The following is a 15,462-nucleotide window of genomic DNA, read 5'->3' as shown; positions in this document are numbered from 1 at the left end:
TAGCCATTCTGATGGGTGTAAGGTGAAAGCTCGGGGTTGTTTTGATTTGCATCTCTCTGATGGCTAATGACGTTGAGCATCTCTTTAAGTGTTTCTCTGCCATTCTATATTCCTCTACAGAGAAGTCTCTGTTTAGCTCTGTACCTCATTTTTTAATTGGATTGCTTGATTTATTGCTTTTTAACTTCTTTAGTTCTTTATATATTCTGGATATCAGCCCTCTGTCAGATGTAGGGTTGGTGAAGATCCTTTCCCAGTCTGTAGGCTGTCGTTTTGTTCTGACAAAAGTGTTCTTTGCTTTACAGAAGCTTTTCAGTTTCATGAGGTCCCATTTATTGATTGTTTATCTTAGAGCCTGTGCTGTTGGTGTGAATACTACTCAGCAATTAAAAATAAAGAAATCATGAAATTTGCAGGCAAATGGTGGGATCTAGAAAAGATCATCCTGAGTGAGGTATCCCAGAAGCAGAAAGACACATACAGTATATATACTCCCTTATATATACTCACTTATACTAGACCTATAAGATAGGATAAACATACTAAAATCTGTACACCTAAAGAAGATTAACAGCAAAGAGGACCCGGGGTAAGATGATCAATCCTCACTTAGAAAGACAAACGGGATGGACATTGGAAGTAGGAGAAAACAAGTAACAGGACAGGAGCTTACCACTGAGGTCCTCTGAAAGACTCTACCTGGCAGTGTATCAAAGCAGATGCTGAGACTCATAACCAAACCTTCGGCAGAGTGCAGGGAATCATATGAAAGAAGGGGGAGTTAGTATGACCTGGATAGGACAGGAGCTCCACAAGGACCAAATATATCCGTGCACAAGGGTCTTATATGAGACTGTTTCTCCAACCAAGGACCATGTATGGATATAACCTAGAACCCCTGCTCAGTTGTAGCCCATGGTAGCTCAGTATCCAAGTGGGTTCCCTAGTAAGGGGAACAGAGGCTATTTCTGACATGAACTCAATGGCTGGCTCTTTGACCTCTCCCCCTAATCCCTGAGGGAGTAGCAGTCTTGCTAGGCCACAGAGGAGGACATTGCAGCCAGTCCTGAAGATACCTGATAAACCAGGGTCAGATGGAAGGGGAGGAGAACCTCCCCTATCAGTGGACTTGGAAAGGGGCAGGAAGGATATGAGGGAGAAAAGGTGGGATTGGGTGGGGATGAGGAAGGGGGCTATGGCTGGGATACAGAGTAAATAACCTGTCATTAATATAAAAAATATATTTAAAAACCTTTAAATCCTTGTCCCTAGAGGCTTTGTAGGTGTGGTTGCTGTGTCACACTTGCATCAGTAAGTGGCAGGAAGGAGGGAGGCTAGTCTGTGTTCAGTGTTCTGACCTGTGAATATCAGAATGATTAGTAGTCTAACTTTCCCTGAAAACAGAGAGCCTGAGATGATTGCCAGTCAGGCCCCAGGGGCCCCCTGGGAGCTAGCCTGAGATGACCACCAGGTCAGTGCTGCTGCCCAGGCCCAAAAGGGAGACAGGAAGACCACAGGCCCTGCGTAGGAGTGAGACTGAAACAGACCACTCTTGCATGGAATCACTTGTGTAGGCCTGGGAGAACAAGGAGTGAGCCCTGAGCCCAGTCAGGCACCATGCAGGCCTGGGAAGGTGGGCCCAAGATGACCCCTGTCCAGTGCCGTAATACAGAAGTATGGTGTAGCACTCCTAAGTAAGGCAGAATACTCCTGAGACAACCCCAGACACTCAGAGACCCCTGTGCCCCGCAAGGAGGAACAAGTAAGTGGTGGAGAAATGGAAGAGAAAGAGAAACAGAAGGGTGTGGGCCCAATGAAGAGAGGCAGAACTGGAGACTCAAAGGTAGTGAGACACAGCCTGATGTGAGTAGTCGGTGATGCCATCTGGGACCAAGCTGGGGTCCTGGCCTGTGATGCCACCAGGCGTTACATCTGGATCCACGGCCCTGCAGCAGCGGGGGGTCTATTGCCATCAAAGGCCAGGCAGATGTCCCTGGTCTGGGCTGTCATCCGGGGACATGTTAATGTCTGAAAGTTGTACAGAACTGGCCCAACCCCTCACTTGGGCATCAAAGGAGAGCTTACCTCACTCCTAGCCAGCTGCAGTACTAGGAAGAGAGGCCCCACTACTTGCAGGGAGTTGCTGGTGAGCCAATCCTGAGGATGTGAGACTAGGAGAGCTGGATATGAGCCACCATTTCCTGAGCGGTGGCATGGACAAAACAAAGATACCCTCCTCCCCTTTTACCCCTCACCAGTTGCAGCAGGTTGGATACCTGGCCTTAGAGCAGGAGAGCTGTCCCTGTCCTTCACCAGCACTCTGGAGAACGGGCCCTGCATCTCACCGGTGTACTGCAGCACAGTAGAGCTGGCCCTGGTGGGGGGAGGGGTGCTTGGGCGAGTGAGCTGTTCCTCTTGTGTGCTGTGTTGTGGTTCAGATGAGGGAGAGGCACCCTCCTCGCCTCCCTTATCCTTTACCACTTAAGGCAGGCTGGAGAGTTGGCCCTGGGGTCATGAGAGTGGGAGAACTCGTCATGTCCCTCACTGGCTATAACACTTGGGAAAGTGGGCCCAGAACCTTACCTGGGCAGCAGAATAGAGCTGGCCCTGATGTGTGTGTGTGTGTGGGGGGGTGTCAGATAAGCCCTCCCCAAGTGCCTGAGATCAGGATAGGCAGCAGAGGGACCCTCTCAATTACCTCTCAGGCCCAGATCCAGGGCTTTGAATTGGCCCACCCCAACATGTACCACTTTGATGAACTGCTGGAGTGCATGAAGGGGCCAGTCATACAGATCCAAAGCTACAGGAGTTCCATGATAATAGGGCAATAACAGGATATCCAATAGAAGCCCCAGAGAGGTTCCAGTATCGATCGAGTAATAGAAGCCAGAGGTTTCATACAAGACCAAGGAATCATTGCAATCAGTGAACATATTTGAGCAAAGAATTGTGGACAAAAGGGTAAACTGTAGAATACACTGTGATACTCTACAGCTTCCACAATGAGATTTTTTTCTTCTTTGTCAGGGAAGATGTTGCAAGGGTGGATAAAAGGTATGGAAAGAGGGAGACATGAGTGGGATTGGAGTGCATGATGTGAATTCACAAAGAACCAATAAAAATTAAAAACAATTAAGTCCAGTTAGTAATTACTATCTTGTGTTTGTGCACCAAGAGGCAAAATCAGGCTACTGTTCTCTGAAGACTAATTATCTTCGCATTTTACACTTAGCTTGCTGGCCATGAAAAACAGGCAGCAGGCTGGGTTTGACTTGTGGAACATAGCTTACGAGTGTCTGGATCAGATGAATGTCATCTTAGGCCTCTACTTCTGTTGTTTGGCTTCTGTGTGCTGTAGCCCTCGTAGTTGCCAAATGCTAGTTTGTTCTAAGCTACTAGGAAACTTAGGAGGAACTGTAAATATTGACTTCCGGCAAAGCAAAGATAATATGGTTTTCTCCAACACCCACAGTGGAGTATAACCGGCATATCCCAGGGCCAGGCACAGGTGTACTTAGCATGTTACTAAAGAATAATATCACGAGTCCATCCAGTTTTGTGATATCCTTCTTTCAGGACACCTGGACAGACAACTGTTTTCCTTAGCAACACTTCTACTTATGTATCTTTGACTCTTTGAAAAATCCACTTAGTAAATATTTGAAACAGGCACATTTGTTGCAGTTTATATCGCTGCTGGTGTCTTAGGTGTCCTGGAACAATTGGCTTAGTATGTGGTCAGGTTTTGATCCCATCTTGCCTAACGTTTGAACTTTCTAAATTTGAGAAACTGTTTAAAATATAAGGAAGCACAGCATTAGCTAAGTTGTCCAGCTCATTTCTTGTGGTCTCTTCTTGTTTTCCCAGCCTTAGCCTTTCCTAGCTCTTTTGGTAACCTTAGATGATTTGGCAGTTGGGTGAAAATCTTGCTCTCTCTCTGTCTCTGTCTCTGTCTCTGTCTCTGTCTCTGTCTCTGTCTCTCTCTCTCTCTCTCTCTCTCTCAATCATCATCTTTGGTTATTTCAATTTCTGCATGGGCAGGTCCACAAAGTGATTCCATTTCTTCCACCTGTTGGGTGTACCCTTGCTCCCGCCAGCATTTATAGCCAGCAACGGTGTCATGCTCCCGTTATAGGTCCTTCTGGTTCAAAGCCTCTTGGGAAATCTCCATCAGAGGCATTCTTCAGCCACGTTAGGACTCTTGTGCTTGTATCTCTTTGCTTCCTATACTAGTCTTTCAATTCCTTCCTTTATTCCTCGTTCAGTTCAAGTCTCACAACCTAAGACAATTTATTGATATTTCTATGCTCTTAAGGTCTATGAAACTTCTGTTTGTCCACCTTGTTCAAATCATAATTCTTCAATGAGCAACTTTTGGATTCTTGGCTTGTTGTACCACAGGAAATAGGACATGGCAGAGAAATTGTTTTCTTTTTTGACGCTGAGTAGTCAAGCCCAGGGTCTCATGAGTGCTAGGCAAGAATTCCACCACCGAATCATACTCCAGCCCAAAGAAATAAGTTTTGAAGATTTTTCAATTGAACAAAAAACACGTTTTGTAAACATGTTATTTACTTTCCTCACTTTACCCAAAACTATATCAGCTACAACTTAGACATTGTAAGATCTATCTATATAACACTAGTAATATTGAATTCTCTACATATCTTCTGATGTAGAATGTGGCTGTATAACTGATGTTATTCCCCAGAAACAGTCACTTAAATTTAATTTACCTTTTTTTTTTTGAGCATCCAAATTGAATGTTGGAAAATAAATATAATGGAAATACATTTTTGTGTGTCACGGTTCTATTTGTTTTTGTTAATATAACAGAAGCATGCCATTTGGCATAATCAAAAGGGATGAAAGTGAATATTTTGGGGAAATAAAATAAAATCTTGAAGCCTAAGATGCCAAACAAGCCAAGTAAAAAATTATGAATATGTGGATATGGAACAGTGGGGAGAGTACCTGTTTAAATTGTCGACATTGGCACCTACGTTCCTTGTATAGATAACAGTACTTTTTGCATGCATATAAGTGTGCATGTGTGAATGTGTGTGTGTGTGTGTGTGTGTGTGTGTGTGTAGACACACATATATGTGAAGGATGAAGGATGTCTAGGCTGAATGCCTTACTCAGTCATTCTCTACCTTAATTTTCTGAGACAGGCTCTCTTAGTGAACTGAAAGCTCACAGATCAACAGGCCTAGCTGGCCAGTGAAGCCCAGGGATTGTCCTGTCTCTGCTTCCCTAGCTCTAGGATTCCAGTGCACACCACCACATCTGCTTTCTAAAGTTGTGGGTGCTGGGGATCTGAACTCAGGTCCTTCGGCTTTTGCAATGGTCACTCTACTGCCTGAGTCAACTTCCTAGCCATTAGCAGTTTTAGTTTGAAAAAAATAATCACTTATTAATAGGTTTTGCTGTTAATAAAAGTAACAGTTATGTTTTATTAAGTAAAGTAATAGCTGTGTCAAAAAAAGGTAAAATTGCTTTTAAGAAGCAATGATTTTCCTTTGACTCTATTACAATTTTAGAAACTTACTTAAAAAGAATGCTTTGATTGCCTTATTCACCAACCCCCATATTGTATTTCAGTACATCTTTTAACTTACAGAAGAATTTAATTTGAGTATTTTAATAGGAATTTTTGCTTTTATTTTAAGTTATCTTGTGACAAAAACTTTGAGATTAATTTTAATATTCATAAAAAAGGTTAGATGACTCAATTCAAATATCCGTTTGAAGGCAGTTTGAAAAACATACATAGCATTTTTTTAAAATAAAGCTAGATGAAAGTAGTTTAAAAATAAAGCTAGATGAAGGGTGATTGAGGTCCAAGGGACTGAATTCTGCTTGTAGGATCCTACTCAGAGACATACATGTAAGTCGTGGCATTTTTTGCCAGCTGTCCTGGAGAAAGTATGTGGTTTAGGAGAATTTAATATTAATTGAGCTCAGCATAAAAGATCAACATAGAAAGTATTCTGCATTATAAAAACAGAGCATGAAAATTAATGCATAGATCTATTGGCTTATGTATTATGTATCAATCAAAGAATGAAATACCTTGAAGTAAGTCTGATATATAACATTCAGGATTTTTGGGCTAAAAAAGTATAATTGGTTCTGGAGGAATGACAATCAGTTTTCTATGGGGAATTGACTCACCAAAGCATACAGTAGATATTCCTATATCTAAGGGGCACACAGGCCCAGCATAACAGCATCTGTCAAGGACCAAAACCTCTGAAGTTGGGAGCCAGACAAACTTTCCTTTCTTAAAGTTGTTACTGTATTAGTCAGGGTTCTAAAAGAACAGGACAGGTGGAATGAACATATATATTAAAAGAGGATTCCTTAGACTGGCTTGCTGGATATAATCTGAGTAGCTCAATAATGGCTGTCTCAGAATGGAAATGCTTCAACCCTGATAGCTGTCCTTGAGTCTGGATGCCTCAGTCCCAATCTGACACCAGAATACTGGAAGATTCCTGGAAAACTGCTAATTTTCAGAAGGTAACGTTTCCTTCTTCCATGACCTTTGGTGTAGTCTGCCATTGGAAGGTTTGGTCCAGACATAGGATGAACCTTTCTGCTTCTGATAATCTAATAAAGAATGTCCCTCATAGGAGTACCCAGTAGTGTGGGTTTTAGTGGATTCCAGATGAAGTCACACTGACAGCCAAGGTTAGCCATCACAGTTAGCTTGGGTGTTGGTTAAAATGACAGAAAGCTGACTAATACAGACAGACATATGGACAATTAAGCCACTGCTATAAAAAAGAAACCCTGGGAATGGCTTCACGAATATAATGACAAATGACTCACAGTGAGGGTAGCACTTAGGAATCATGAGCATGACTCTTTGTGTCAACAAATGTGGGAGAGACAACTAGATGTCCATGTGGGAAGACATACATTATGGTCTCTACCAAAGGACACATACCACAACTGATTCAGGTGGGCTGTAGTTGTCCAAATGCCAGCAAATGTGTGAAAATGATGCCATCTTTTTTATTAATTATGAAGAAAGAGCATGTTAAAAGAATAGGGTATGGCTACATAGTTGCCAAATTAGTAAATATGCAAAACACAGATAACACCAAGTCCAGCAAGACTGTACATGGAGTAAAATTCTCAAGCACTGTTGTTCAAAGTCATGGCTATTTCTGAACATGTCTTGGCAGTATTCTTCAAACTTAACCTAGGCAAAGCTTATGGCCCAGAACTTCTACTGCCAGGTATAAACTAAGGACGTAATCACATACCAGGGGTACAGCAGAAATAGAGGTCGCTCATTTTAGTTATTTTAAAAAATCCAATTTGTTAATAATTCCAATGTTAGTGAATGGTAGAAGAAATGATTTGCTATATTTTATAATACTGTATACATATACAGTGGAAGGTTACACAGTAATGAAAACAGAGAAGATACAATATCATACGTGTATAGACATTTTAAATCTGCTTTAATTAAAAGGATGTATATGTGTGAGACCATTTATATGAAGCTTATAAAAGAGGCAATTACATACTTCAGGCCACTTCAGAAAGGAGCAGAAATGAGTGTTACTTTGTGAATGCAAATATATTGTCATTATTTTTGACAGGCCCAGAAGGGTGCTCATTGAGATTTGGAATATTGTATGGTTTCCTGAGGTTGACAGTGCTCTGTTAACGTCCTGAACTAAGAGTTGGTTTTTACAAACTGCTGACCTTTATACCTCTTGTGTGTGAGCCTTTAGTTGTATGTATAGTTCTCCGCATGGGAAAGCTATAACATACAAATGAATGAGTGTCTCACTGAAGCAAATAAATACTCTATATTACTACTGCTGCTGCTGCTGCTGCTGCTGGAATATTCTATTCTATTCTCCATGGAGTGATGACTTCTAGCTTGAATTTAGTTTTTGCACATTACAGTCGAGAGGAGCACCTCTCTTCCCAAACACCAAACAGTATCAGTAGCTGGTAACGAAGCATCCAGTAACATTGGAAATGGTAGAAGAGAACCATCTTATATTCAAACCGTATCAGAAGATGAATTGACTGGAATCTCGGAGCTGGGAACAAAGAGGTTTGCAGACTTCACTCTACTTACTGGGCACTAACTTCATCTGTGCTGGGTTTTGCTATTAGAGTCATAGTCTGTATAGGGTATAGGTTATGGGCTGAGGATGGTAGAGTGCTTGCTTAGCATACCTGAAGGCCTGGGTTTGATCATTTACACTGAATGAACCAGTGTAACAGAATCACAGAATCGCAAGGGTAGAAGCATGAGGGTCAAATGCTTCCCCAGCTATGTAGGTGTGGTGGTTTGAATAGGTATGGCTTCCATAGGCTCATGTGTGGCACTTATGGAGTGGCACTATTAGAAGGTGTGACCTTATTGGAAAAAGTGTGTCACTGTCGTTGGGTTTTGAGGTCTCCTACATGCAAGATCCACCCAGTGTGGAAGACAATCTCTTTATGTTACCTTAGGATCAAGATGTAGAACTCTCAGCTTCTTCTCCAGCACCATGTCTGCATGCGTGCTACCATGCTTCCTACATGACAATTTTGGACTAAACCTCTGAAGTTGTAAGGCAACACGAGTTAGATGTTTTCATTTATAAAAGTTGCCTTGGTCATGGTGTCTCTCCACAGCAATGGAAACCCAAACTAAGATAGCAGGGATGATGGGGTTATCCTCAGATATCCAAAACCCTGTCTCAAAAGAAAGTAGGTTTTGAATTTGGTAAGCGTACGTATAGATTTTAGAGGCCCAGCAATATCTCTATTGCCTGTCCTTAAGGGAATGTTTTCTGAGATGCCTGATGGCATTTTACAATTGGCATATCATCCACCTTTTAGTACCCTCTTGTACACATATGCTACATAGCATTGAGTCAACAAATGAAAACATGTTAGCTATGCTAATATGATCAAACCAATAATTTTATTAACCAGAACTGAATCCCCATGGACTAGAGAAAAGTTGCTTAGAATCACATGGCAGCACTAGAGCTTTCAGCCCTTCCCACCTATCTCTTTGCTTTAGCAAGTCACAGCCAGTCAGTCCTGTGCCAACAATTTCAAACAGAGAAAACCAAAAAGAAAGAAAAACAACTACTTTGCAGCCCACTTTGCTAAAATTTTCCAGGTGAATTTTATAAACTTAATTGGATTGGCAGGGACGAGATTCGTCTTAATAAGAAAACACATTCATTAAATTGTAATGCGCAACCCTAAGCAGGAGACAGCTTGTGACAGATTATAGAAATAACAAGGCTCAGAATGGCCGCCCGAGTACACCTGCAACCACCCCACCTGGGGCTGTGATTTCATTACCCTCATAAACCAAGGCAAGGTCAGGCTTAGTCAGACTTCGATTAAGAAGCCCCCAGGGAGATCCCAGGTGCAGAAGAAACTAAGGGAGATGCTAGGAGAGATTGTGAGAAAGTCCCTTTCCTGTTCCAAAGCAGGCCTTGCTGGGGCGGCCAATGATGCTGTTAGTAAAGGAGGAGGAAACACCCCATCCAGCAGGGGGTCAAAACTAGAGGATGTGGGTTAGATTTGTCTTCAGCCTTTGTTAGGACTGCAATCAGGGTAAGTTTTCATCAACTGTGGACCAGTCTGACCTTGCGAATTTGTTCAGGTGCAGCTGTTTTTCTTAGGGATGGGAAAAATAAACCTGGTCCTTTATTTGCTGGTAAATAGGCTGCCTTTTGTGAGGGGGTGCCATTGGGTGAGAATGAATCCAGCGTTCCTGAGCCTTGGGAATGGTGTGAGAAACCAGTTGACCTGGCTGTATTTCAGGTCTCCCAATTAGATCTGCTTTTCTAAGTGACTCTTGTAGTTTCAAATTTTTCTTCTCAGAGCTGAGCACGCAAAATGACCCCTGATGGTAGAGTATCTCTTCCAATCTTAGTTTGGCAAAGAATCTCAAGCTAGATTTGAAACAGAGGTGTCTTGGACACTTAATACCATGCTGTCAAGATGTACTCTATATAAGGGGACCTGGGGAATTTAAGGGAAAAGGTGATGAGAGAGCTATCATTGCTTAAATGGTGAAGTGTTCTGTGGATTTTAGGAGAATTTGAGGTTTACTTCATATCCTGAAATTTCAGTAATCCCTCAGTGGAAATCATACGAGGTACTTTTTGAGTGAGAAGTGCTGGGTATGTAGCTCAGTGGTAGAGGAGTTACCTAGCATATGTAAGGCCCCAGTTTCAATTCTCAGCACAAAACTAACCAACCAACCAGAGGCATAGACACTTTGTTAACTGAAAAAGAGAATCTAGATTTTGAATAGTACTGTAATCATGCAGTATCCGAGAAGCATTTGCATAACCCTGGTACCTTCTTAGTACTGCTATTCATCTCCCATCATGGAGAAGTCACAAAGTTGGACCTAGAATGTGGCTTCAATAGTAGCTTGATCAGGCAGGCCTCACTGAACTGGAAAGGGATTCCTCAGGATTCTTGGGATGGAAAGAGCTGGATCAAGTAGATCTTTTATCAGAGGTGACTAGACATGAGAGCTCAGATGGCTTGTAATACCCAAAGTTCAATGGGAAAAAAAATGAGAACATGACTGCTCTTAGGTATGGGTTGAGGAGACATTTATTATAGAAATGAGGGAGAGCACAGCCAGACGCATCCGGAAGAGCCCAGACTGAACATGACCATGAGAGCTTTGGTTGTCTTAGTTTGGGTTTCATTGCTGTGAAGAGAAACCATGACCATGACAACTCTTATAAAGGGAAACATTTAAATGGGGCTGATTTACAATTTCATTATTACGATGGTGGGAAGCATGACAGCATGCAGGCAGACATGGTAATGGAAGACCAGAGAGTTTTACATCTTGATCTGCGGGCACGAGACTGGATTCCACACTAGGCAGAGGCTGAGTATAGGATACTTCAAAGTCTGCCCTTAGAGTGAAGTGACACTCTTCCTCCAACAAGGCCACACCTGCTTCAACAAGACTGCACCTTTTAATGGCACCACTCCCTGTGGCCTAAGCATTCAAACACATGAGTCAATGGGGGCCGTACCTATGCAAACCACCATAGCGGTGGAACCAGGAGCCCAGAGGCCAGGAACAAGCCAGGAGACCAGGAAGCCAAGAGATGCCATAGTCAAGATGGTTGAGTTATATAAGAAAAAGCAGCTGTGGGATGGACAGTGAAACTCAGGAGCTAGGGAGGTTGAGGGTGGATGGGGGTGAGAAGTACTGAGAAGAGCCAGATCTCTTCAACAGGTATTGACAGTGCTGAGAGAAACTGGCAGCCAAGGTCAAATTGGCACCTTAATTAACCATTTGTCCTGAGTTTGAAACCTAACAGCAGGTAAGATACATCAAAGGTTTATTTTCATTTTTGTCAAGAACCAAGCTGCTACCACAGGAAGAAACAGGAGAATCCGAATCTATGGAATTTAAACAATAAAGTCAGAGTATGTAGACCAAGAAAAATCAGATGATTTCTCTTCTGTTGGGGCACCAGTATTAGACCTTTATCTCTTCATTCTATTTTATTCAAATTTTGTTTTGACTGGATCGATGATACACAAATATGCCCACTTTGAGCTCTTTATTTTTACACTATAATCTGCTTTTATTTTTGTAGAATTACTCAGTCTAATGATTCCAAAGTATACCTTGCGGCTTACATCCTAATTAATTTGGCAGAATCCAAAGCCTGTTTGTTTGTTTGTTTTTGTTTTTGTTGTTTTATAAGTTTTCAATTTCCTAACTGTCCATAAACTTAACTAAGATTTTTCCCAAGATGGAAAAATCATTAAGTACCAGCTCCCTTTTGGGTCCACAGCTCCTCAGCATTTAACGTTTCATAAACTCTGGTAATAGTGGTTTTTAGTGGAGAAAACAACTGTTTTCCAGGTCTTAGAAATAAATCAATGGTCACGGAAAACCCACGAAGCAAATGTCAGACCCTGTTTATTAAGCAATTGCCACTGCACTCAAGTGAAAGAATAAGAATAAATCTGGGCAGCTAAATCTGCTCTTCCTCTTCTCATTTATTTTCTTTCCTTCCCCTCTCTCTCTGTGTGCTCCTGTTTCCCCCCTCTGTCTGTCTGTCTAGGTCTGTCTGTCTGTCTGTCTTACTCTATGTATGTGTGTGTGCATGAATGTGTGTGTGTGTGTGTGTAAAGACAGGAAGAAGAGGAAGTGCTATGGTTTAAGTGTCCTATCATTGCCTCAAAGCCTCACATTACAGCTTTGCTTGGATATCTTAATCAAGCCAAGAAGTCTTTTAGGAATCCAGGAAAGCCATATAATTCAGAACATAGCCTGAGGTGAGGTGTCAGACTGTGGGACTCCTATTCTGGATTCCACAATAATAAGCCCCATTTGTGCTTTTGGTGGATTATCAACCTCTTGGTGCTTCAGTTTCTTTCTTTTGTGAAATGGGGATAATGGTCTAACTTACCTAGAGGATTATTGTGAGGATTAAGTGAATTAATGCTTGTGAAGTTCTTAAAAAAGTGTCAAGTGGGATAACTTTACAGTAGTCCTTAGCAATGACTGTTACTTAAGAATCTGATGAGAGCTGTGGACGCGAAGCCCACACAACCATAAACATCCATAGCCACAGGATTTTTCATATGATGTATCCATGTAGTACCTGTAAGAATACTGGTAATAGATGTGCCAGGATACAGGGAAGCAAGAGTCAGGTGTGGTGGTGAAAAGCAATTATATAGTAGATTTTGATCATGTGTTCCTCTATCCTAGGGACAACGATTTTTCAAGAGAGAGAGAGAGAAAAAAATAAAGATCTTCTCTTTTGCCAGATATATCACCAAACACAAAATGACTTTTATGTGAGGGACCAGTGCTACAATTTTTGAAAAGAGGCCATGCTGGCACTTCATATTCATATATTAGAGGCTCTTCCAGAGTTTGCCTCTGCAGGACTGGTGTCAGTTTACTTGTAACAATACTGCCTTACACTTGTATTCACACTTCACTCTTCTTTTAGAGTTTTCATCTATTTCCAATGCTGAACTTTTGTCGCTAACAGTGTGGCTAAATTATTTATGAGAAAGATGTTAGCATCTATGATTGCTACATGAACCTTGGTGTTCACTTGATTTCATTTTTAAAGAATGCTCTTCTTAATTATATAGAACTATAAATGATAGCTACCCCTTGCTCTTTTAAAGCACAAAGAAATCAACCTTAATTCTTATTTTAATTATAAGGCAGATGACTCTGAGGTGTTTTGAAACCTGTTTTTTCTGTCCCTACAAAGACATAACCTGGTTATTGCAACTAAAGTGAGTATAGCTGAACACTAACTACACTGGCTCTGGGTATAAAATAGGCTTAAGAGCTACTTTTCCACTACCCAGATCTGATTGAAAACCATGCAGGAAGGCTTTTGCCTAACTGAGGGGTAAAAAGTACCAGAAAGAGGTATTTATGGCAGAAGGCATGGATACAGCCAAAAGAATGGATGCAAAGGGAGTCAGCTTTCTCTTGTAAAAAAAATGCCTGAAAAAGCCAACTTTAAGGAGGATTTAGTTTGGCTTATGATTCCAGAAATTTCATTCCAGTGTCGTCTGTATCCATAGCTTTGGCCGCAAGCAAAGCCAACATCACAGTGGGAGTATGCCATAATGTGAGGCGTCACAGGATTTTCTACCCATGATCTCTTTTTTATCTAAGAAAATTTGCACAACCCCCAAAATACACATCTAAAAAATAGGTATATGAATCAAATTCATCTTAAAGAATTTCTTTGGTACAAATATACTTTTACCCTTTACCAAAAATGGAAGCAATCTTGCATACTAAGGAAATGGATGTGCTTGTTTATTTCTATCCAAACAGTTTAAATCTTGGAAGAATATTTGATACTGCAGAATGCAAGGCATCTTCTTAAAATGTTTTCTGAGTTGATCAAATTTGTGTGAGCGTGTGTGTGTGTGTGTGTAGGTACCATGTCCATAGAAGCCAAAAAAGAGAGTCAAAGATCATCTTCCCTGGAGCTGGAGGTATAGGTAGCTTCTATGCTGCTCAAAGTGATTTCCAGGAATTAAACTCTGGTCCTCTGGAAGAGCAGCAAGTACTTGTTCTTAATCTCTGGACTATCCCTCCAGCCTATGAATATATAATATTTATGAATAAGTACTTTGCACTTTGCATAAGTACACTATAAAATGGCAAAATAATATTGAAAAAACTCATGTTCCAATCAGAAACCAAAATTCATTGAATGATGGGATGGAAAGATGCCTCAAAGATTGTTGCACTTACTGCTCTTGCACAAGACCCACAAAAAGATGCTCATAGCAGCTTCCAACTACAGTTCTAGGGATCCAGCACCTGCTTCTACCTTCCAAGGGCTCCTGCACACAGGTGGTGCACATAAATTTATTCAGACACACAAACAAGCATAAGAATCTTTAAAATATTCAGTTATTTTTAGAGTGAAACCCAATTCTAGCATAATCCAAATAGAATTATACTAATTTCATAGTTACATGTTAAAGAAAGATATTTCCTACTTAAAAAAGTAGGTGCACATAAATTTATTCAAACACAAACAAACATAGAATCTATAAAAATATTCATCCAATTATGAATCTTGTGACCCCAGTTTCTTCTAAAACATAGTTTTTTCTAGCAATGTGTTATCATGTTCCTCACACATGTGGCAGATAGGAATGAGTTTACTTCAGTTAACTTACTACAACTGGCTATTGTTATTTATTTATATGCCTCTATTTTAAAAAAAAGCATTTTTTTTTTTTTTTTTTTTGCTACATGCAGCCTGTCCTTATGATTATATACAACTTGAACTCATGGAGAACTTTTACTCAGATGATCTTTCTTATCCCTCAGGTTATAAATTGACTGATGCTTTAAGCAAAGTTGGCTTTTGCATGAGACTTCAGTCCACCTTATTTTTATGCTCCATTTTCCCAGGTTCCACTGTCTCTAGAGCAGTAAACAGTCAGGAAAGCCATTTTCAGACTATTCATCTCACTAATCTGTGACTGCTGGCATGCTTTCCCCATTACTATGTCTTCTTTGATTTTTTTTTCTTCAGCTTCCTGAAGTTTTCATTGTACAAATCTTTCATGTTTTTGGTTAGAAGTATTCCAAAATGTTTTTGAGCCTACTGTGGATGGCGTTGTTTCCCTGAGTTCTTTTTCTGCATGTTTGCAATTTGTATGTAGGAAGGCAACTAATTTTTCTGTGTTTATTTTCTACCTTGCAACTTTGCTGACTGTTTTCATCAGCTGTACAAATTTTCTGTTCAAGTCTTGAGGGTCTTTGTGTATAAAGGCAAATTTTATACATAAACAAATATTTTCAAATAAGGATACTTTGGCTTTACTTTTTTTTTCTGTGTACCTTCTTTATTGGCTATGGCTTTACCTAAGACTTCAAGTACTGTGTTAAATAAAAGTGAAGGGCATGTATAAGAACATCTG

At 40.8% G+C, this 15,462-nt stretch overlaps 1 non-coding gene across 1 annotated transcript; it reads left to right on the top strand.

Moving 5' to 3' along the window:
• The first annotated feature begins 1,261 nt into the window (after nucleotides 1–1,261).
• On the top strand, nucleotides 1,262–1,392 carry LOC132647562 (small nucleolar RNA SNORA17). Its single transcript, XR_009585921.1, has one exon. It is a non-coding gene; the product is annotated as a small nucleolar RNA SNORA17 (small nucleolar RNA).
• The last annotated feature ends 14,070 nt before the right edge of the window (nucleotides 1,393–15,462 follow it).

Source organism: Meriones unguiculatus, chromosome 14 (assembly GCF_030254825.1).
Source record: "Meriones unguiculatus strain TT.TT164.6M chromosome 14, Bangor_MerUng_6.1, whole genome shotgun sequence".
NCBI lineage: Eukaryota > Metazoa > Chordata > Mammalia > Rodentia > Muridae > Meriones > Meriones unguiculatus.
This window is presented reverse-complemented; position numbering and strand designations above follow the sequence as displayed.